We start from the raw sequence: 25,883 nt of genomic DNA on the forward strand, positions 1-25,883 counted from the left end.
CACACACAAAATACCTTATCATCCTGAACTGCTTGTCATTGCCCAAATAGGTAATGCATTTTCTTGTCACCATGCTGTTTCTCATATTTTGACTTCGATCTCAAATTCTCTTTCCCTAGCCTGTTTCCTTCCTCCTGCTTTTGAAATTCCACTCATTGCTCTGGGTCCAACTATTATTAGTTCTGTGACGCACCCTCATGTTCATTGTAGCATTATTTACAATAGCTAAAATATGGAAACAATCTAAGTGTTCACTGAAGAATGAATGAGTCAAGAGGATGTGATATATACATAATGGAACAAAAAAGAATGAAATATTGCCATTTGTGGCAACATGGATGGACCTTGAGGGCACTATACTCAGTGAAATAAGTCAGAATTACCACTCCTTCCTCTGTGCCCGTTTTTTTTTCTTTCACTACACTTATTTATACAACTACTTCCATTATAACTTATAATATAGATCATTTTTGTTTGTCTATCTCCCCCACCAATGAATAAATCTCTTAATGACTTACCTATAATACTGTCAATTGATGTTTATTGAACTGAATTAAATTCTACTGACCAAAGCAGTTTCCTTCACACTCTTAATTTTTCTAGAATACACCATTCTCAGGTTTTATTACCTACTGATCTTTCCTCTTTCAGCTGAAATTACTTAGAAAAGGCAATAGGTTTCTTTTGTAAAGAACTCATCACTAATTTTTAAAAATATAGAGAGATGAAATAGAATAAAACATGTACCTTTTACAAATCAAATGCTGCTAATGGTAAATAGATGAATTTTTAAGAACAGTGACTTTCTTCTCTATTTCAGGTGAAGGTCTGTTTTCAGGGAAAAGAAACTTAAAAAGAAAGTAGCTAAACTTAGTTTCAAAGATATCCAATAATTCTTACCACACCATAAAACAAAATTTTTTTAGATAGAATCGACACATAGTCTTCTTTTGTTTCATTTTTTTAATGGCTCACTTAGGTGTTATCCTTTTAGGTAGACTGGAGCAAAGATGATGTGATAGAAAAATTCAGTGATTTTAGAACTCCAAAAGTCTTATGATCTAGAGCCCATTTCATAAATGCTATTTTCAGTTTGCCCTAGCAGAAGTAATCATCCTCTCCTCTATGGCAAACATGTTACTAGTCTGATTGTATTAGAATTTTGTGGGCTTTTTTCTACTGAATATTGGATTCTTTGAGGACAAAGACTACCATAGTCATATCTGTATTCCTCGCACGCTGATCAGCATTTTCTAAGCATTCAATAAGTATGTGCTAATTATATAAAATAACAAAAGGATGGTGATGAAGTTTAATAGCAATCTGGTGTAATAAAAAAGAGGGACTTTGGAGTCAAAAGACTTCATATTTTAGGAAGCATTTTTATATACAAAGCCTAAGAATCCTATGAAGTGATATGGTAACCATTACTACTGTTGACAAAATATTTCCATCTCTCTTCTATGCTTATAATAGAATTGTATTTCCTGATCTCCCTTTGTGGTTGAGTGGGACCAGCCAATGAGTTGAATATGCAAGTGACATTGTTGTCATCTCTAGACCAGAACACTTAATTGGCAATGTGAGATTCTTGAGCCCTCTCTTTTTCTTTTGGAATAGAGACAGGCATCATTCAATATGCTCTGTCAGCTTGGGTCCCTGAGTGACTATGACTAGAACAACTCACCCACCCTCTCCTGCCAATCCTTGATGGACATATTGCTTAGGTTATCAAAATTTTTAAAAGGTTCATTAAATCCACTGAGATTTGTAAATCATTGTTAACACAGCATAACCTACTGTATCTGACTGAGATAGGCAAAACAATCATTTGGTCTCCAACTTTAATAGGTAACAAAATTGAGTTGGAGAGAAAATAAGGGGCATTTTCAATGTTGTATTAGTCAAGAGCTAATAGGGTAGTAAGTAGCAGATTTTCTGACTAAATGTGCCAGATTTTCTGACTAAATGTAGAGAAAAGGAAAGAATTTTAGAGTAAATGCCTACATTTACTAAAATGGAAGTATTAACAATAATAAATTCCAGTATAATTACCTTAATATATTGTTTAGTTTTAGTCTTTAGTAAAAAAATTTAAATTTCTTTTTAAACTTAAAATTATTTGCAGTTCTAATTAACAAAAATATCTGAAATTTTATAAGTGTTTATACATAGACACTATCTTGAGTTTTTTAAATTATCTCTTCATTTGGAAAAAAATATGTAGATTTATTTGTGTTTGGAAAATGAACTTGATTTCTAATTAAGCTATCTTCAGGTACTTTCTAGTAATTAGACATCTTATATATCCTTGTCAAATTCGCATGTTCTTTTTAGAAATATTACCAGAATAATGAGAAATATTTAATATATTTACAATTGTTAAACTGAGTGTTATGTGTATTATAAACTAAAATAGACTTTTGTGGTTTTATTATGTAATGTCAGAATTTGCATTTTTGTTGCTAAAATTCAAGATACTTTCCCTTATTCTCATTGTGACAGATAATATATAAACAAAGTAATATTTCTCTTGAACCATAAAAAGTATTTTCAAAAACGTTAATTGAATACCCTTTATATTGTGCTATGTAGACTATCATGAATGTCCCTTTTCTTTTCCCCCAGCAATCTCTATTTTCAGAGAACTGAAAACATTCCCTCTAGTTTTAATCTTATTCTTCAAGGACAGCATACAAAGGGACTGAGGAACAATATGCATTGTTGAGAAGCCATTTAAATTTGAAAATAGCCACATACACAAAAGTTGAAACCCTGGGTAGTTTTCAAGATTATTGTATTCCAATGCAAAATTTAACTACTTAATGATCCAGAATCAACTGCTGAAGTACCTGTTCAGATGCTTCAGAGAAAAATAATATCTCCAAACCTATAATTATCAAATAAGTAATTTACATTTTCTACTACCATTATCATTCCTAGAAATCGTGGTGTCAGACCACTAGAAAAGTATAACACTAGAAAAGGAAAATAGGCTGAATCAGTTAAGGATCTCTAATTGAAAACAACGGAAACAACCCTATTACCATAAGAATTGAAACCATAGGAAGGATATGGAGCATCTCTCAGAATCCCAAGGAAAAGTTAAGTTCTTAAGAAAAACAAGAACAGATAGTTTTGGGCTCTTGTAAGCCTGTAACAAAAGAAGAGTCTCTTCAGGCCACCACAGCCAGAATTAACTGATTCCAAATGAGTTCTGTCCTTGTAACAAGGTCCGGATTCTCACAACAAAGAAGCTGATATTTTATCCTCAATCACATGCACAAACTCTGGCCAGGGAAGTGAGTATAACTCTTCCATTGACTGACTCCTCCTGCCAAGAGGGAGGGCTCCTTTTCCAGGGGACAACTGACATACTGTTAGCGAAATAAAAAGGAATAGGTGCTGAGCACTCAAAAATCAGTTGTCCAGCAGTTTTAGGGTCTAAATACATATGAGCTCTTGGGGGCTTTGCTATGTTTCTATTTTAATCCTTCTGAGATACCAACAAAGTTTTGAAAAATAGGACAGGATAACAGACAGGGTTCAGATATAGAGAGGCTTATTTTCATACATCCGTGCCCCCTAAGATTCCATCTTTAAGATTCTGTAAAAGTAAACAAAAGATACAATGAATATTGCAGTCTCCTTTTCACTGGATCAATTTATCTAGTAAACTCTGGGATCTTACATGAGAAAGCTCTTTAGCTAACTGGTAATGATCCTATTTCCAAATAGGGTCATATTTTGAGGAACTGGGAGTTACAACTTCAACATAAGAATTTGGGGGAGTCACAAAATTCTTTGAGATTCTGCCCTCATGGTGTACCAAAGGTTATTGTGGACTTTCTTACCCAACTTGTAGCAGCTAACCTGTTCTGACAGCAGGTGATCTGTGGCTTCCTACACCCTGTATTTTTGACTAGGCATAAGCTATGTATTAACATTTTCCTCTTTCTAGCTACCCTCACACAACTTTGCTGGTCTACAGGTACTGGCATCTCTTAATTGCACCAGTTAAAAGCAAAGAGAAGAGCTAGAACTAGAATCAGAGGAAAGTATTCAAATGGTTAGGGGAGGCTGAGAGAAATCTGACTTCTTGCATATGAAAACTGTCTAATCTCCCACAGCCACACTACTGCACAGGCTTCTCTACTAGTAGTTGCTCACTTCTCTCTTCAGGTGCAGTCTGCAGGCCATCGCTGCCACCAGTAAGAAAGGCCAGGTTTCCATCATCAGAGCTGACTCTATCACAGACTTCATAATCTCTCAGGGATGTTCAGAATCCTAAAAATTTTCTAGAGCAGCTACTAGAGTTGTTGCTCTAGAAAACAGTTACATATATAAGATTAAGTATATAAGATTAAATATGTAAGTTTATTGACATTGACTTCATTGCAGAGAAATTTTCTCAAAAGTTCATACTTTGCTGTTTGATTACTTTACATAGCTCTTCAGATAATCTCTCACTTTGTAACATGTGAGTCTTTACACATGTATTAGGATATCTCTAATTATGTTGTTTAATTTTTTCCAGCTGTATAGAACTGGTTTCAGTGATCAATCATATTGGGAGCAAAAAGTTTCTATTTCTATTTTAATGTGTTCTCCTTCTAGGAGAACTTCTCTTTTCAATGTATTACACTTAGTCTTATAAAACCACTTTTGAACTCCTTTGTGTGCAATTAATATTATGTTCAAATTTGGTGTGGCCGCTTCTAGGATTAGAAGAAAAAGTAGAAACACAATGGAGAAAATATTCTACTTATAATTAGATCCCTCTGAAACACTTACACTAAAACTCAGATTATTTCGAAAGATCCTTACTTTGCCTTTGTACCCGAATTTGGAATCAGGAAGGTGGCTTATGATTAGTTTTAAAATAGAACTTCAGGATTAATTGCTATATTTACTGGAGTTTTCAAGTGTGAAAAGGTCCACCAAGTTATTTTGAAATGCAAAAGTATGTGAAATAGCATTTATTCTATAATTGCCATTTGTGGGGCAGTAATTGCTAGTCACCTTTGTCAAACACAAACATGAAAGATATTGGGGTCAAATCAAATTTGGAGCAATTTCATCCAGACATAATAAAAATTAAATCACACAAATACATGTATATAACTTGGTTAATCAAATTCATTATTTTTTTGTGAGGTCACAAAAAAGATGAAACTTATAATTAAACCTAATACCTACTTCATTTATGTTTTTCAAAGTGTCTTAAATAATTTTCCTTAGTTCTTCCTTATCATTTAGTTGTATAGAGTTTAAATTTCTTCAACTTCACCTTTTCTTAAAATAAATAAATTTGACAACATAATCATAGAGTAAATTATTATTAACTCTCATTTTTCTCTCCATATCCACGATCTATTCTTTTTCACTTTGTTCTGCGCAAGTAGGGGCGAGAGGAGTCACTAACCTGAATCAGCTGCATCAATGTTTTCTTGTGGACTTGACCAACGTTGAGCACCATCAAGAAACAATAGAAGAAAGAAGAATTGCTTGCAATACTTATTCCCCTAGTTCCCTCCTACAGAGTTGCCATGATCTAGCTGTCTCTATTTTACATAAAGATCCAGGTCCTGTCGATCAGTCCTCTCAGTGTATAAAGTTCTCTCTATCTCTAGGTACTGGTAATCATACCCTCTATTTATACTTCAAGGGCAAGGATTAGTAAAGAGTCTCCTTGTTACTAGCTCCGGCATACTGCCCTATTTGTTGTATTGTATCTACGGTCTTCCCATATCTTTGAAAATAGTTTTCCTTAAACTCTATTCAAAATATCCTAATTTGAGTATCTTATCTAACTCTTGCTGGAAGCAGGACTGACTTTATTATCAACCTAATGAGCTATACATACTGGAAAACTGGCGGAGGAATGGTCACTGATATAGAAAAGCTAAGAAACTGAACACTAAGCTGACAGTGGAGTAAATTAGAAAGAAGTGAATTTCCATAGCAGAATCTTGAAATGGCTTTGATAGAGGTAAACATCACCAAAAATAGAAAGATTGAAAATATGTTAAAGAACTATTTGCACTTCCATATCACATTCTCCCACTCCATGCTGCCTAGTAGCTGTCCCTTCTCAGTCATGGCAGAAGACTAGATGTTGTAGAAATCACAGAGTCTCACTTAAAAGCTTATAGCACTTGACAGTAAACAGAGGAATTCAGGAAAGATTAATATCCTGAATATTTAGACTTTCTTTCCTAATTTGGCTACCAAAACCCTTCAGGCCAGAATTTGGAAAATCATTTGGAGAATGCAACAAGCTCCAGAGAAGAGATCCAGACATTGAGAGCAGGAATTTCTTAAGCAAAAGGTAAATTTAGAATTACCCTGTTGGGAACTCCACAATTGCCAAGCCCCATCTATGACAACAGTGTTACCAATATGTTTTTAATAGCCTATTATTAAATATTAACACACAGTCAAGCAACACCACATACTGATAAAAATCTCTACTGTGAAAGACAAGGATCTAACCAACCTACAGAAATAAGCAACATGGAGATAACAATAACTGAGCGGAGAAGTAAAATTCAAATAAAACCTATAGTAATACCTTCTAAGAAGAAAAGATTTTGTATCCATGAACAAAAACAGAATGATACAAAAAAAATTTTGAAAACAAAAATATGAACACCTGGACATTTAAAATATGATAGCAGAAAGTGAAAACTCAATTGGAGAGTGCTGGAAGATAAAATTGATAAATTCTCCTTGAAAGTATGGCAAAACAAAAAGTAATTAAAAATAGAAGAGGGAAAAATGGAAAAAACAAAAACGAAAATGGAAGGCCCATGCAGAAAACCTAACACCCAAAAGTAACAGTTATAGAAAACAGAAAAACATGTAGAAGTAGAAATCCTCAAAAAAAATTCTCTATAACTGAAATAAATGAGTTTTTATACTCTAAGGAACAAACTGAGTAACCAGATCATTGAGTCAAAAAGAGATTGAAGCACATTTAGAACACTGGTGTTAAAAGGAAGACACTACATGCTTACAGGAAGGGCGAAAAGGGGTTATAGGAGTCTCAACTATGTTATAAGCCTTCTCAATAACAACCATAGGTACTTGAATATGAAAGACCAATGCTTGCACCAACCATGAGGGAAAATGTTATACAATCTAGAATTCTATATCCAGCTTAATTATCAGCCAAAAATGAGGATAAAATCATGTCATTTTCATACATGAAAGGTCTCAGAAATTCAACTGTGTTTATAGGAGGCAACCAATCTAGGTAGAAGCAGTTTAGAAAGCTCTGAGATAAACTTCAACAGATATTGCTGATGTACTACTGGATAAGAACACTTCGAAAAGAGATTTAGATGTTTGGCAGAACATTTGAGATTGATTGATAAACATATTTCTCAACAAGTAAGCAAAAATAATAGAATCATTAAAACCACAGAACAGGTTAGGTTATATTAGTGATAAATATGTTTTAAAATTAAGCAAAAACAACATAATTCACTTCAAATAAGCACGAAATAAAGAATAATCATAGTTTTTTGTGTGGCTCTATTCTAAATAATTTGTACATTCTTAGGAAGATAAATATGAATATTAATATAACTATATGAGGATAGAAATACATTGAAACACTGGAGGAATGGGAGGTGTGTATGTAACAGCAGAATGAAGAAATTTGGTAAAAATCAAATGACAAAGTCTGATATTTAAAAAACAATATAATAGTAAAATAAGTATAATATTTAAAGATATACAAGTTAATGCCAAAAGAATTAACTAATAAATTATTAAAGGTTTAAAAGCTGATTCTTTATTCTTGGTTTGAAAATTACTGTTTTAGCCTCTCACTGCATTCAACCTACTCAACCACCTTTCCTCCCTTCAGAACAAGCTCAACCACCTTTCCTCCCTTCAGAATAACTCCTTGATAAGAGTTATTCAACAACAAAAAAATAAGAATGTATTCATTCATTAATATATCTGAATTATCTAAATATATTTCCTCAACCTAAATTACTCTTAATGGTAGGAAAATATGAAAAATGCAGCCACTATCTCTGCCCTTTCCTAAGCTATCTGCCATCTGACTTTTAGAAAGTTAGTATAATGTTTTTGGAGACATTAGTTGACAACTTGGTCCTGTCAACACATTTTTCAAAATTTCTTAAATCATGAGAAAAAAGTATATCAGTATTTCTTTAGATGCTAAAGATTAGCTTTTCATGTAAAATTTTTTTGATGTTTGGCATTAAAAGTTTTATGATATAAGAGTTAGTTTCAATATCAGAACAAGAAAGGGAATTATTCCCAATTCCTATACTAAATGGGATATTATATCATCCATGAAAGATTTTAACCAATAGTCAAAAGATGAGAGGTTTTTTAAGAGGACAAATGTTTCAGCTGTATACAAGTTATACAGCTCCTTCATCAAGAAGGAAGGTCACAGTGCCAGACTTCATGAGCACAAGATGAACAACCAGGGACAAGCAATGCATAAGAATTTTCCCAGATGTATAGTCAACCTCCTTTCTGTCTGCCCCTAATTTTACATATATTTCTGTAACTCTAAGACCTGGATGTAAAATGCAGTAGTCAGGGATATCACATGGATTTATGGCCTTTTCTGAAGCACTGGGCAATTCATGCCTTGGGCAAATATTATAATCATTCATATATGTGGGGTTTCTTTATTCCTCTGTGGCAGATGTAACATTGATTTCTTATTTCAGGAAGTCACTTAAACATGATTCAATTTAAAGATATAAGTGAGAAACCCATTTAACTATTTCTTAGCCCCAGTACAAAAAATAAACTCAGTGAAATGGGGGACTTGAGATGGCTTTTGTAGGAGATGGCAAAGCCTTTAAAGAAGCAGATACATGTTAGTTTCCTTCAAGCCAATTACCAATGAGTGCTTAATCACTAGATTATACACTTTAACCCCTGTGGAAACACAAAAGCTGCTGGAGGGGGGCAGGTTGGTGGGAGGGGGTTGGATAATTTTAGTACTTGTCAGCTTCAAGTTCAAACTAAATCTAAATATTCCATATTTCATAATAATCCCCTAAAACCCCTTGGGGCCACATTTATGTCACTTGTACATAAATAATGCAATGATCCTTCAAGGAAAGGACAACACTGTATCATTTAGTCCATTATGATCCATGTGAATTTCTCAATTGACATATCAATGCCAGGTTCTGAAACGGGAAATTCATATCCATTATTACTTCTATACAGATGTGATCATCAAGGCCATGAAGCTAAATACAGCTGTTAAAAAAGAAGTCAAGAAAAAAAGCAGAAGGATGCATAACATGAAAAAAACTAGGAGTCTAACAGTACAGTAGTCTAACTACCTGCCTCCTGTAAACACAACCACAACAAGGAAATCCTCAGGACCTTGACGGTATCCTAAGGGAGTCACGGCAAGAGACAATAGCCAGGATACCTCTTAGGATTCAAGAACAACTGCAAGTATTTAATATAATCTTACTTTTCCCTCACAATAGATCTCCAATGTGATATTATGATGCCAGCTTTATAAAAGAGGAACCTGAAGCTCACAGATAGAAAGGAATTTATCCAAGTTTCTAAGAAATGGCCAAATGGGATTCAAATACAGTTTGAATGATTCCAAAACAGATATTCTCTCCTGGGTGGTCTGAAATGATCTACTTCGGAAACAATTTACATGTTTCTGATAGGTTCTATCTTTTAAAAAAGACATGGAATAATTTAAGTGTGCTAACCTCCTTACATCATGGTTAAGAGTACTTTATTATTACTTCAAATAACCATTTATTTGAATTTAAATTGAGCCTTTCTATGAGAGTCATTTATCTATGTTGTTGTTGTTGATGATGTCTTAGGTTTTTTAGTTGGTTTTGTTTTTGTTTGTTTTTGCAGAGGAGGGTAGGTACAAAGAATTTATGCATTTGGTCCAGACATTTGTTTCTCTAACAAGGGAATAAGAGAAAAACTTTTGTTTCAAATCAGTTTTTCTTCCATGTTGAAGTAGTGTTTAGTCAAAGAAATAAATTGGCTGCAAATTTTGGAGAGCCTACTTCAGTGCTGGCTCTGTGCTTGCAAGTAATGAGAGAAAAAGTGAAAACTAAGATCTCTGAACAAAGAGTAGTGAATGAACCTGATCTTTAGCAGTGCCCAGAGAGGTTGCCGTCCACTTTAACACCTCTAAACACACTGCAAATCTTAGCACAGAGGGTCAGTGAGGAATATGCTTTAGAAATAAGTGTTGATAAGTCCTATCCCTCACAAATAGGAACCATGAATGTCTGGGCTTAAGCCTACAATTCTCATTTACAATTTGAGTCTCAATCCATTCCAAATGGTTCACTGGCATCTCATAGTCATTGAAGAAAGTTTTTATAACATGGTGGGGAGAGGGAGAGTCAAAATCAATGTCATTGTTTTCATTGTCAATAGGCAAGGTACACCGAGGATCAAGGCTTCTGAAAGATGAAAAGAGATAACAGAATGAGTTAAGTTCTAAATTTGTGCTTGGTTCATGTTACTGCAATAAGGTGGGATAATATTGACCCAGCCCTAGCTCTCCACATTAACACTCAATCATTAACAATTTTTTTAAAATCCTAAATTTAAAAGAGTCCACTAAAAGATATCCTTTTAAAAATCAGCCACACTTTGAAAATGGTTCCTTGATATTGTCCTAAATATCCTGAAATAGCATCATCTCCATTGCTCAAGAAAACTATAATCCTTAACCAACTCATGTACAGAATAAATTTTGCATATAGAAGTAGAAAATTTCTTGGTCGTTGACTTTGAAGGATGGAAAGTATCAGGAAATGAAAGTACTTGTGGATTGCTGCAAATATATATTTGTTTACTGCCATTCTGAGTGAGCCTCAACAGATAGCAGCCTGCAAAGCATTTAAAGGACATGGAATGGACCTGGCAGAAGACTATAAGATTGAATTATTGCCAGCACAATCTTAGTAAAGTGCACAAATCTTTCAAGACAGACTAAAGAACTATGCAAACACCAAGTCATTCTTTTCTCTCATGTGGTGTAGAAGTGATAAACAGACTGAAAATCAACCTCGCGTTGATTCCTCGCTTTAACGCACTGACTTGTTAATCTAATAGCTTAGTTTTATGGGCCAGCTATTTCAAATCAAGGGTCGTACTCCACGGACCCATATTTTACAATACCAACTGTGCACCATATATAAACAAGTACTGGAGGCACATGAATCAATGAGACACATGAATAAACATGTCCATGTGACAGCAGGATACTATTAAAAGAAAAGGAAACAGTAGTTGAAGAAAAAAATCACTCCGCTTAGGGAACTTCATATTCAATCTTCTGCTCTTTAATGGCTGTGAAAATTGAAAACAGGAAGATATGATACATTATTAAAATAGTAAATATTCCTGTGTGATATTTTGCATAAAGTGTGTCTATTCATTATGGTTTAAATCTCTCATTCTTATAAACACGGACTCAAATCAAAAGGAAAACTGACACATATGAAGTGCTTTACAGAGCTTATTTTAATGTTTTAGCTTTGCATTAATTAAGTAGTTTTTTAAACTATATGTTCTGTTTCAAGCCAGTTCAGTAAACTATTGTGCATACACAACCATGAGTACATGTTTTGAATTTAAAAAAAAAAAAAAAAGTTTCAACTTCCTAGTACCTTAGAAAAACAACAGAATTTGAATGTGAATTGAATTTCAGCAACTTAATACCTGTTTTGTTTCATGATATAGTTCATGTCCATGATCAAGGGATATTTTTGTGTAACGTGCAGTCCATACTAATTTCTCAGATTTGGCCTACTTGAAGCAGAAGCCTCTTAGTACTGCCAAGAGGGTCTGGGAAATCATTAATTCAACTCAGAAATATGGATGGTCTTGCCTGCTGCCTCTCTGGTTTAATCTTAAACTATCCCAACTCATGATGAAGGGAAAAGTCAGACTCATCGATTTTATTATCATATTTCATCAACTTTAAGACATTTTTATATATATAACCCCCTGAAATTGTGATGTGTCTTTAATCTATAGCATCTTAGAATTAATTAGAAGCATTTTTCTTTCTTAATGGCATGTAAAATAAATGTGTATGCTACAATTGTTGACATTTTGGATTAGCTGAAATATGATGTAGTTAATCTCACCATTTCTTAGTATAAAAAATATTATTTCAAATTAGTAAAAGCAAAAGATTTGAATTGCAGTGTATGTTTTTAAAATATAGTTTTATTACTTTTAACTAGTCTTAATGGCAGTTGGCAACCTACAGACTTAGAGGAATTTTAAAGTATAAAATAATAACAGTAAATATGAGTGATAAATATATACCAAAGTCTATGTTATAAACTTCCTACGTGCATTTTTCTTATTTAGCCCTCCTAGCAACACTATTTGTCAGGGATTTGAAGGGGAATAAAAACTTTTTTCCATGTCTAAGTTATGAACCAACTGAAAAACAAAACTAACAGTTAAATAGATGGGAGAACCAAACAAGTACTACTTTTATTACTGATAGGGCTCACATGTAAGGAAATGGGCTGTCTTCACATAACAGGGCTGATACAGAAAGAAACAATAGAGGAGAAATACTTACTGCCCACTGACACATATGAGATAGGATTAATATTTTTCCCATTACAAAGAAGAAAACTGAGATGCAGAGCTTTCCAAATGGTGGATGCTAGAATGTAAAACAAGTGACTTTTCTAAAATCTTATCAACAGTCTCGCCAGTAATTATTTTCTGAAAACTTTTTCTTCACTGACAGAAGGATAAACTTCATGCCAGCCCTCCTAATTACTGTGAACATCACGCAAGTCGCTTAACCTCTTTGTGTCTCAGTTTTCTTGTCTATGAAATGGCAAATAGTAATACCATTCACCTTAAAGGGATGTTACAAAGAAAATGACTGATTCATGTAACATGCTTAGAAAAGAGTCTGGCAGTAGTAAGAACTCAATAAATATTGGCTACTAATAGATTGATCGATATGAACTTGCCATTTGTAAGTCAAAAATAGCCAAACAAGAGCAATTTCTTATAATTCAACCCACTATCTGAAAGCATCATATTTGGCCATCATTTCAGGGTTAAACATAGATTCACTGTGGTATCTTTAACAAAAAACAAAATTGAGCATTCATGAAAATACTTCATTATCTAAACAGAAGCTGGCAGGGTATGGGTTCAAACAAAGCAAACAGTTTCTCAGATATAATACAATCTCATTCAAACACCACACCAGATGATAGCGCTGTTCTGATTATTATTATTATTATTTTTCCATAGTTAAGGTGGGCAGGCTGAAAATTAAGTAAAGATACTAAATTAAATTATCCTTTAGAAATTTTAACAGTTCTGAATAAGCTCTCTGGCTCTTTTTCTTTTCCCTTCAGAGTGCCCTCCAGCAAGATTATTGAACTTTCAATGAAGTCACTACCCATACTGCAGTGCAAACCTTAAGAATATTATTAAAACAGTAACAAGTAAGCATAATCTTTCCATTGGAAAGGTTATGTGCTCCAAGTTTAAGAAAGAAAATCAAACATAAATTTTTATTTATTTTTCTTGCTTTCTCAAATTTGTAGAAATAAAGTAAAAGAAATAAAAACATTTTTTTAATGCTAGAAACTTATTTTTTTAATGCTAGCACCACCTTACTTCAGTTGCCCTTTTCTAAAAATAATGCTTAATTTTCCTTAATTTACCATTGTCCATTTCCATCTTCCAGGTATTTGAATTTATTATTTCTTTAGAAACTTAAAGGCTGGAGACAACTATCTTGTGACTTCGGTGATCATTTGTATCTTTGAAAGCTTAAGAGAAGGTTATATTCATTCCATTTTTATCATCACATTATTTTTTTACCTGATTTGATTATTTTCATTAATTCCTTCCCTGGGGGTGAAGTGTGTTATAAATTTAAATTCTGAGATACACAGCAAAATTTTCTAAGACTTCCCCATTCCTTCATGAATAGTAAATTCAGTATATACTTAATGGGAAAAAAAATACATTTTATACTTGCTCCTTGTAATTCTGGTTGTCGTTAGCCATATTTCAGCCTTTGAAGGTAAGCACCAAAGAAAATATTTCACTAATACTCCCCCTTTTCACTCTTCTTGCTAAATATACATTTATCTTTTCTAATATTTATTACAACTCATTATGGCAATGTTTATAATGCAGAGACATTTAATATTCATGTTCAACATAGAAATGAGCATCGTTGCAGCGTATTTTATAAGTTCAATGCATAGAGGGTGAATGAATTCATCTCTCAAATAATTCCGTATAGCTGAATCTGTTGGGGAATTTCACCCAGTTTGAGCTTTGACATTACAAGGTGACTTGGGGGTTGGTTTCCTGGAAGAAATTATCTTTCAGTGGCATCTGAAGATATGAAGAGGAAATTGAAAGCCAAACATATGGGAGAAAATGTAGAAAATCATTTAACTGAAGTATCAAGAACAACATTATAGCCATGAAAAGATTAGAAATCATATTCGAATGAGAGGGCTGACTAAAGAGTTAAAAACTGGGGCCACTATTTAATGGAAGATTATTTGATATGATCAGAAAAACTGACCAGACGCCCAGCGTACTTAACATTTAGTATGCACTTTACTCCTTCAGCAGCAGCATCAATACACTGAATGAATGTTGGGCTAATTGGAATAAACACCCATCTATTTTACTTGAGTAACATGCGATTGATGTCATTGTGTGACTTATGGATGCTGCCCTCTGGACTTTACCCCCTTTCTTTTGCTGTGTATTTCTATGAATAGGTCTGTTTCTCTGCTGAATCTTCTCACAAATTTACTGGTTTGGAAGCTATTGACAAAAATTTTAGGAGAGGATTGTTTGTATATATATTTATATGACAAAATAGTTTTGTTCATGAGGCAGAATGAAAAACAGATTGATTGGAAAAATTCCAGATCTCAAGAAACTTATTAAAAGATTAGTGTTGCAGTATAAAATTCTTCAAGCTCTGGCTTGAAACCCCGTTTTCCTGTAGAGTATGGACAGAGCCAAAGAAATTTCTATAATCAACTATCTAGACTATCTAACATTTCTTTACAGAAGCAATATGAAAAAAACACATTTAATAAATATTTATAAATCATTATCTTATAGGTTTGAGACATTTTACATAGAGAGATTTTCTTTACTAGGAAGAACAGCATTTAAAGTATTCCAGGAAAAAGGTTGTCCATTGAGAAGATTTTTTTGTTGTTGTTGTTGTTGGTTGTATAAATGAAAATAACACATGCAAAGTAGTGAGATGTATAGCTTACATAATAAACTGAACTAAAGATCTTTAGAAGCCAGCTGAACTTCGAATCCCCCTACATGTTAAAGCTTTTGGCTTTGAGGATAGTTCATGTTTATATACCAACTGTATTTCCCAGATATCATTAGGAAACCTATGTCTCCAAATGCAAACATTAACCAAACATGACAGCAGGGTCACTACATTATTTTTTAATAATTTAAATGTAGTAATCCAACATGGTATGAGACTAAGACACAGTACAATTTTGAATGTGACTAAGCTGATAATTTCGTAGGTCAAAACCTTAATATATTATTTTATTTTTGTCAAATCCAATAACAGGGGTAAAGTTATTCATGGCCTAAAGAAGTGTTCAAGGGTGGCAGAGGAAATAACAGTTTGTAGAAACTGCATCACTGTTTCAAAAACCTATTCCTGTCTTTGTCCTTTGTTTTCTGTAAAACTTGGTCAAGTTATTTAAATTTCCTTTAATGTGGCTCATTCTCCACCAAAGCAGGGAACTGGCATTTAGCCTGTAAACTAGTACTACGTGAACAGCAAGAGAATTTGGGTTAATTTAAAGTGGAATTGTAATCCTAGATAATCCAGTGACCCTATCTCTGTGTATGGAGACTTTGTATTAGAATAGGGAAGAGCAATTAACTTTCAAAGGACAGATGGTATTAAATTACGAATAACACCAGACTCCTCTAAATAATGCATAGAGGTTAAATCAAAGGACAGCACTATTTTAACTCCAATATTTTAAAAAGTCTCTGGAAATCAAGTGACCATAAAAAAATAAACAAACAACAACAACAAAAAAACACCAGACACTATTTAAAATGTATATATTTTGGGAACCCACTAAATAAATCAAAACAGTTTAGAGTTATTTAGCTTGGTACTATCCATAAGACTATGCAGTTCATCCTTCTGATTGACCCTAATTTTACAATCTCCAAATGTTGTGCCTTGGCATGGATGAGTTCAGCTATGTGATGCAAGCTACAGATGGGCTTGTCTTGAGCCTCACCCATGGCTCATGGTTTCAATGGCTCGCTACCCAAATACATATTAAGAACCCATCATTTTCCAGATCCTAGAGATTGTATAGTGCATAAAGAGTTCACATTTCAATATTTTCTCACATATATTATTTAAGACATAATACTTGCCTTCATAGAAGTGAAGAGACTCTAGTTACAATAGTTGAGTGCAGAAGAATATGGAGTCATCTGAACAGCTAAATCAAAACAGGCTCACAAATCATTGACATTGAGAAAGGGGTCTTTCTGTAAGGCCTAGGATCTTTCATTGGGTTATGTAATAACTTGGGGATCTCCATGGTTACATTATGGTAAAGATTTCTATTACATTATGGATCCTTACACATTAATACTATGTCCTCTGCATTTTGAATAAGTTCCTGCTGAGAGCCACATAAAGTGCTGCTGACACTAGATGCCCCACATATTCACTTTATAAATATCCAGGGAGAGACTATTTGCAAAGCATAGTGCAGGAAATACATAGGACAGGAAATATAATAATAAGTAAAAGGGTGTCCCTAAATCACAAGGAAATTACATTTAAGGGAGGAGAAATAAACAATTATGCAATACAAGCTATTCATTATGGGATTATGGAGGAGAAAGTAATTGTATTTATTTGTGAGGCATATTTATGAAAGTATTGGCATGAGGAAAAGGACAGAATTTTGTAAAGAGGAAGGACATTCCAGACAAAGAGAATGTCATAATTACATTCATGGAGGTAGGACACCACCAGATGTTTTCAAAGAGTAACAAACACTGTATTTTATTCTGGCTAGTTAGTAGCAAAAAAAAAAAAAAAAAGATAAAAGTAAATAATTATGATAACTTGGAACCAAAGCAGAAAAATCTTTGAATGTGAAGCTTAGGGATATGCATTGCGCTGTACAGGCATTGAAGAATCAGTCTTTATGCTGAGAGCATTCACCCCTATCCTTCATGGTAGAGATGAGGAAACTAAAGCCAGAGAAGTTTAGTGATTTGCCTGACATAATACGAATGATTAATAGTGGAACTACTGAATGTAAGGAGCCATAATGATCTGATTCTGCTTCTGGAATGGTAACTTTAAAATGTCATGGAATAAAGTAGAATAGGGAGAGATTGAGGATGGGAGAAATCCAGTTAGAGAGATCTATCAGGGATTAAATAAGACATAATGAGAACCTGACATAGAATGAATATGAAAATAGAAAAATTTAAAATGATGACGATAATAAGAAACTTATGTACATAATGATTACTGTACTGTAGGCACTATTTGAAATACATTACATGTGTTAACACATTTAGTCATCATTACAACCCTATGAGTAGATGCTATTATTATTTCATTTTACAAAAGAGAGAATATAAGCACAAAGAAATAAAGTGATTATCAAAATAACAGAGTTTCATTGAAGAGTCCAGGATCCAAACCTGGCATTCTGTTCTAACATCTAATTTCCTAACTTATAGGCTTGAGAAACCTCATGGAATAGAATCTATAGGCAGAACTAGATACCTGATATTATGGTTGAAAAAGGAAGATTTAAAGGCATGATAAAAGGTTCAAATTTGAATGCCTGGAAAAATGGTGCCTTTTAAAAATGGAAATAGGGATGCCTTAAAAGAGTATTTGAGATATACTTGGTTTCAGAGGCTGGTGTGATACCAAAGGAGAAAGGGAGGAATTAAGAAACAATAAGAGTAAAGTTTAAGAGAGATTTTAAGCTTAGAAGAGTAGATGATAGAGACAAACTAAGATGAGAATTAGAGACCAAACTAAGATGAGAATTAGAGGTGATGTGATTGGTAGCTAGGAGTAACTAGTGACCTCTCATAGGTCCGGTGTAGGACAACTGTGGGAGTAGAAATTGGAATTAGAAATCATTTGGAAGGAATGAGGAGACCATGATATTGTACACTCTGGTGATAAAAGGAAGAAGAGAAGGAGGCTGATAACTTTAGCAGAGAATATTGTGAGGTTTTTGAAACTGCTGAGAGCCAATCATTTCTGTAAACAAAAGATGCCCATATTAGCCATGTGATTTCTTTTCATCTCAACATTAAAATTATTTCTAAAAAAGGTAGGTACCAAAGTTACTGAATGAGTTCAGAGACAGCTTAACATATCTAGGAAATAAAATAATTGTTCAACAAAACATCTAATAAATATAAGTGATATTAATGCATTGCTTAAATGCAGTCTCTAAAGGAATTTAAATCTGGATTAATAAGCATTATTTCTGCACATAAATATGATTTCAAGGATAAGACAGAATACATTTTTTAAAAATGGACCAGAACATGAAAATATTAAGGAAACAAGACTAAAACAGCAAATAATACTGTCATCATCAGCAACACCAAAATCACCACCAACCTGAGAAACTGTGTCATTCTTTCCTATCTTCAACATTTTGTTACTATTAGGTTTCTCCCATTTAAATACTTAAAGAATGTTTACTAGATTGAGTTGTGCCAATTATGACAGACACGAAAAGACCAGCACAGTGCTTGAGATAAGAAATGTGAGAACTGCAAATCCACTTTTCTGAGGGCTTTATTTCATCAAAAGAGAATATAATATATAGCATTTAAGAACATCGGCTATGGTATCAGAAAGACCTGGGCTCAAACTTCACCTCTCTTTTGCCTATGTATGTGAACTTGGAAAAATTATTAAGGTTAAATGAGCCCCAGTTTCTTTATCCATAAAATAAGGCTAATGTGGTTAATGATAATACTTTTTTAACGGGATTTTTGTAAGAATTATATGAGTTAATGCATGTACAGTGTTCAGCACAGATACTGATGCATTTTAAACTCTATCACCATTAACTTATTTTTCCCTTTTGTCCTGATAGCGTAATACTGTAATATATCCTCTACATTGCTTCTATGAACCACTCCTTCACGTTTTCTTCCTCTATCCTCCTCTTTGCTGACGCTGCCATTGCTGATGTTGATACTTCTTCCCCTCCTCCTCCTCTAACTCCTTCTTCTTTTCTCTCTCTCATTTTTCAAGAGGAATGAGTATCATCAGGTCTGGTTAAAGGAATAAGTACATTTATTTGCTCAGGCTGCCATAACAAAATACCATAGACTGAATAGCTCAAACGACAGAAATTTATTATCTCACAATTTTGGAGATTAGAAGCAAAAAGATCAAGGTGTTAGCAGGTTTGGTTTCTTCTGAGGCCTGTCTCCTTGGCTTACAGATGGCCTCTTTCTCTCTATTTCCTCAGAGCAATGGGGCCTTTCCTCTCTGCATGCATCCATGGTTCTTCCTTTTCTTATAAAGACACTGATCATATTAAGTTGGAGCCCACTCAGAAGACCTCATTTAAGCTTAATTACCTCTTTAAAGACCTTATCTCTAAATGCACTCATATTGGGAGATATTGGTAGTTAGGACTTCAACACATGAATTTGATAGGCAGACATAATTCAGTCCATAATGGGAAAGAAAAATATTATTTTCCATTCTTTGAGCCTATATATTACTTAAACTAGCTCATGTGGGAAGAATGCCACTTTAAATATATATATATATATATTTATATATATATAAAATCTACTCAAAAAATTTGGAAACATTTATCCATAAAGATATATGCACCCCGATATTTCCTGCAGCATTATTCATGGTGGCCAAGATGTGGAAACAACTGAAATGCCCTTTGATAGATGATTGGATAAAGAAGATATAGTACATATATACAATGGAATGTTACTCAGCCGAAATAAAAGATGAAACACTGCCATTTGAGACAACATGGATGGATCTTGAGATTATCATGCTAAGCAAAATAAGTCAGACAGAAAAAGCTCACATATGATTTCACTCATATGTGAGATATAAAACTGAAAGCAAGAAATGAATAAGACAAACGAACAGACTCATAGACATGGACAACAGTTTAATGGTTACCAGAGGGGAAAAAGGGAAGGAGGGATGTAGATAAAAGTAAAGGGGGTGAAATATATGATGACAGAAGGAAATTTAACTTTGGGTGGTGAACACACAGTATAATAGATACATATGATGTATTATTGAATAGTATAATTGAATCTTATATAATTTTATTACCCAATATCACTCCAATAAATTAAAAAAGGAAACATATAAAAAGATTAAATATAATTTTATATTGTAAAGAAACATCCATTTTATATGTTTTAATTTAATCTAATATTTACTTGGAAAAGTATAATGATAATAGCACATTTAGAACTATATCAAAGTTATTGAGATGAATTTCTAAGTACATAGTATTTTAATTCTATTTTGTTGATCAGTGAAAATACCAGTGTAAATACATTGCTTAAATATAAAACATCAAAAAGGAATTTTTTATGTACAACAATTGACAAAATGTAAACACAGAATGTTGATGTTTTTCTTAAAATGCTAAATCAAGTTCAATGCCAGGGGCAGAGTGCCAGGCTATCAACTTTGACAAGCTCAACTGAAGTAAAGCCTGTCTTCCAAAACAGGAAGGGCACGGGGCCCAGAAAAATACCTCATCTCTGAAACACATGAACACTTTAACCACTTGACTTTTTCTTAATACATATCAGCCTTACAGCAAACCTGGAGAAATTATTTTATTACATGAATTTGCTTCTGTGAATCTTATAAATGTGCTCTGTATTTATTAAACATTAGGCATTAAGTCAGTTTGAAGAATCCTTCTAACCTGTACCGGGGGGAAATCTTTAATCCAACCTTTAGACTCTTCTATTATCTAATGAAAATTAAGATTTTAATGCATATTCTTCCTTAAATTATCCCTTGACTCTGTTGAGTACCATATACTGAAGAACATCTAAAAACAAATACTAATATATCCTAAAGGATAAGAAGAGATCACAGACTATGTAACTCTTGATGGCTGCTTATTAATGTGAAAAGAGAATCTGGCACAAAGCAAATGTAAGAAAGCAAATGTAAAGATGGTATTTTGGGATGGTATTTTTTTGTAAAAATTGAATTTCCACCAAGAATCTTTTTTAAAAAGTAAAAAGGTCTTAATTTGATCAGTTTTCTGTATATGCAAAATCATTCTACATTTAATTTTTAAAAATGTAAGAATAATATCAAATGACAGAAGATAGAACTCAGCTGGGAATTGTTTTTTGTAATAAAACCTATTATATTAATTTAACTGTACAGAGTTAGGAAATTCAACTGGTTACAAATAATAATTGAATATTGAGAGCTCAATTGGCAAAACATGAATTTTTAGTAGAAGAGTCAGTCCCTCATAACTGCATTATCACATTTCTCTACTTTCTTTCACTAAAGTACTGAAGCTTTTCAAAGTAATTGGACTGTTCAAATGAGTATCAGGAGAAGCCACCTTTACTGACAGTTAGTAATCAGCCAAAATAGTAATTCCAGGGTAAAAAGTTTATCTTCCTCAATCATATCCTTGATGTAGGCAGTTTGTCTCATTGACTCAGATATTGGACCAATAAAAATTGGAGAAAGAGTAGGTGGTGAAGGGAAGAGAAGAGACAGAGAAGAGTAGGAAGAGAGGAGCAGAAGGAAGAGGAAAGAAAAAGCAAGCCCAATAAAGTTTAGACACCCAGAATGAAATAAAATGTAAAAGACTGAGTCATCCTTGCATACTCTCCAGCCTTGCTGATAGCTAATATTTATATAAATGGCATGATATCCCTGTGTACATATTGCCAAAAGGCATGAATAAAAGCAATCTTCAATCAGGAATTGCACTCAGGAACGTAAAGAGGATGGCATGTTAAAGCAACCTAGCTAATAATATGAATGCATTCAATGATTTATAGTGGACCGGTAACAAACAACACCCATTCAATTTATTTAACTGTCTATGCACCTCTTCAGGGAAAGGAAGACTTATAAAGTTTGATGGCTGATAAATTATTTGTACTTATTTGGAAGGTAGTGTTAAGTTGTGCATGATTATTTCTTTGGGCAAGAGGAATGCCTAGAATGTTTTTCCCATCTTCCACATATGAATGCAGACTAGCTTGAAATTTGGCAAGGATGGTAAAGTAGATTAGACCATATGGGAATTATTACAGCAGTGACCTTGATATACTAAATTTAGAATAATTACAGGTTCCAAATAAATTTCCTGAATATCTACCCTTACACATACACACACAGACATACGCACTTATATTAGACATTTAAATAAACACATACTTTATCCATTCAACAGGCAACTATTAAATATCTAGTAGGTTATCAGGGAAAGTATTAGCTTCTAGGAATAAATTAATAAAATATGATTCTTAACTTCAAAGAAGGTGAAAGAGATAGAGAAATATAATTTATTGAGCATTTGTATTTGTCTTGCACCCAATGTATGTGATCACAATACTGCTATGAAGTCGGTACTATTTCCCCCTTCTAACTGATAAAGAAACTGAGGTTCAAGGAAACTAAGTGATTACTTATTATCAACTACCAAGTTAAGTAGCAAAGTCAATATTTCAACCAAGGCCTGTCAAACTGCAAATTCTAAGCTCTCTCCACTATACTGCCAACAGTTTAAGCAGGGAAGGTGGGCCAGTAAACACTTGTAATAAATAATTTAAAGTAGCATAACAGAAATGTGTACAATGTAAATGGCAAAACGAAGAGCGGTAAATTCTGCTTGGGATGAAGGAAAGGGAAAAAAGTCTGATAAGTTTTTTCCAAAATGATGATATTTGAGTGCTGTCTCTAAGGAGGTACAGCAGTTATCTAGTCACTACTGGGGTACATGGGACTATGCCCCTATTTTTGTCCATGCTGTGTGCTTTGCAAGAAATATCTCATCCTTTTTGTCTTCCATAGTGAATTCCTACAATGAAATCTAATGGACTTTGAAAATTTATAGAAATTTGCCCAATGGTTTATTTATTCAGTAAATATGAGTCCCTATTTATATACCAGATACTGAATATTTAGAGAAAAGGACTAATAAATCTTAACCTGCTGGAAATCTGCTTGGAAGATATAGAAGATTCAAATTATGATTATAATAAAATATTTGCTATGTTAAAAAGCACAAGAAATACGAGAGAACAGCAGAGGCCACCAAAGGAGGCTTCCCAGAGGACACCCTAACTGGTTGTTGATATGTAGAGAAAAAAAGAATTAAAACAAAAAAAAAAAACATCCAACTTCTCAGTTTGTTTTGTATTATTGGAAAATATCATTAAAGTCTTGGCAGCCTGCAGTGAATTGTTAATTGTGGAATGAACAAAAGAGCTGATTAAATGCATGAGACCAGCAAATAGCATACAATAGCAGTTCCACAGTATAATTCATGTCTTCCCTATGCACCAGCCAGGAGAAATTTGACAATGATGTGTTCATTGAAGGAAAGATAATTCTGAACTTAAGACTCTATCAGACTCAATTCACTAACAATATTGATTTCCTGATATACTCTGCAAATGAAGGGAAATTTAGTTGATTGGCATCAAAAAGGAGAAATAATCAAGACTACACTGACAGAATGATAACCCTATTCTGACCTCAAAGACATGTCTATGTGAAGAAGTTTCCTAGTACAGCTTAGCCCAATAAGAGGATATTTACTCCAGAGTCTGTGATTCTTTCTCCCTCTCTCTCTCTCTCTCTCTCTCTCTCTCTCTCTTTCTCTCTCTCTTTCTCTCTCTCTCTCTATATATATAATGTATTATACATGCATATGAATACACACACGTGCATACACTCACGCTCACACACATGCACGCACACACACGCAGGTGTTGAATTATATCAAGGCTGGATCTGAACTGGCAGTATAATTGATTTCTTCACTTTCCAATTTTCTGTCAGAGATTTTAGCATTTTCCTTCTACCTTAAAGGTCCTCTTCAGTACATAGTATGTTTGTTTTTAAAAGCACTGAAGACTCTTTTAAAATTCAGTAGTAAAAGTATAATAGAAAACATTTAACAGGAAATACCTTGTTCTAGGCCTTATACTTGTACTAATTATGTTAATCCACACAACAACCCTATTAGATAAGTACTACTACTATTTTCATTTTACAAATAAGGAGCTGAGCTACAGAGAGGCCAAGTAATTTTCCAAGAGTAACATAGTTTTCAAAAAGGAAAACAAATGGCCAGAAAAAAAAAATGACCATCATACTCATTGCCTTTCTAAGAACTACTTGTCCTTTTTAAGTGGTTAAAAAGGTGATCTTATAGAATAATAAATATGAATAATAAAAATGACTAACTGTATTCTGGAAAGACAGATAATCCATATCCCAAACACAATAATTTCCTTTGAATGTCTCTCTTATTACAATCTAATTTTAAATAATTTGTGACATTGATAAGTCTCAAATATCTTCAGACTTTTACATCAGAATTATAAGAACAAGGCTATTTAATTCACCTGCCTTTGTGGCAAAGCATAGCGTGGCTTTGAAGTTTTCATTTTTAGATTTAGATTTTCAGTTATTATGATCTTAATTTCATTTTTTACATTTTTTTTTTACTGGCAATGAACACTATACTATTTTTTCTGGTCAAACACTCTTCTAAATATGTGTGCAAATTAGTTTGGAAAAGCACGGTGTGTTATAAGAACTATGGTAACAACATTTCAATCATATTATAAATATCTTCATTTAGCAATGAAATTGCCTTTGTAGTCACATCTGTACTAACAAAGATACAGATACATATCAATTACCAAAATTTAAAAACCAAGGGAAAGGAAATGAATCTCATATAAGAGAAAGAAGGGTTTTAAAGAAATACTTTAATAAAAAAATGCACATTTTGCTTAAAATATCTGAATAATTCCCTCAAACCTTTGTTTTCTTTGTCGATTCAGACCTGCCGCATATCTCTAAAAATGGAAAGCCTCAATTTTAGAATTTTGGACAGAGAAATTAGCTAAATCCTCTAATTGAATAAGAGATTCATTTTTCATTGTTATATTTTAATAACAAGTCACCCATTTGTTTACAGAAAAAAATGTTCGACTTACAACTAGATACTAAGCAATCAGTACAAAATTTTAAATCTGGGAGAATTTCCATAAGAAACTGAATCTAAAATACTGTACATTTTTCCTTATAATTTTATCTCTGAAGTATATTCTATGCTCCCAACATCTTCTACATGAACACTTAGGCCCACATTCCCACTGATTTTCTCCAAAAATGCAAACTAAAACGCAAGTTGGCAGCTTCCTGGAAAGATGAAAGAGGATTTGAAGCCCAAGCTGTGCACCTGGCCAGATTCCAGATGAGTGGTTTCTTCCTGTGATGAGTCTGAGTCAACCAGGAATAGCCTGAAGGCAGTAAAAGTGAATGGCAAATAAGTAAAATGCAATAAAATGACAGAAGATTAAGGGAATACATAATATTTGATCTCTAACTTTATATTGAAGACCCGCTAATTATGAAAATGTGATCCTTTAGTTGTGTTTTTTTGCATTTATGTTCAGAAGTGGTTTAAGGGAATTAGAAATGTGTACCACACAGCAAAATGCAATGAGCAATACATTTCTTCAACATCCTTTCCTCTCAGAATGAA

The sequence above is a fragment of the Pteropus medius genome, unplaced genomic scaffold (genome assembly GCF_902729225.1).
Source record: "Pteropus medius unplaced genomic scaffold, Ma_sr-lr_union100, whole genome shotgun sequence".
NCBI lineage: Eukaryota > Metazoa > Chordata > Mammalia > Chiroptera > Pteropodidae > Pteropus > Pteropus medius.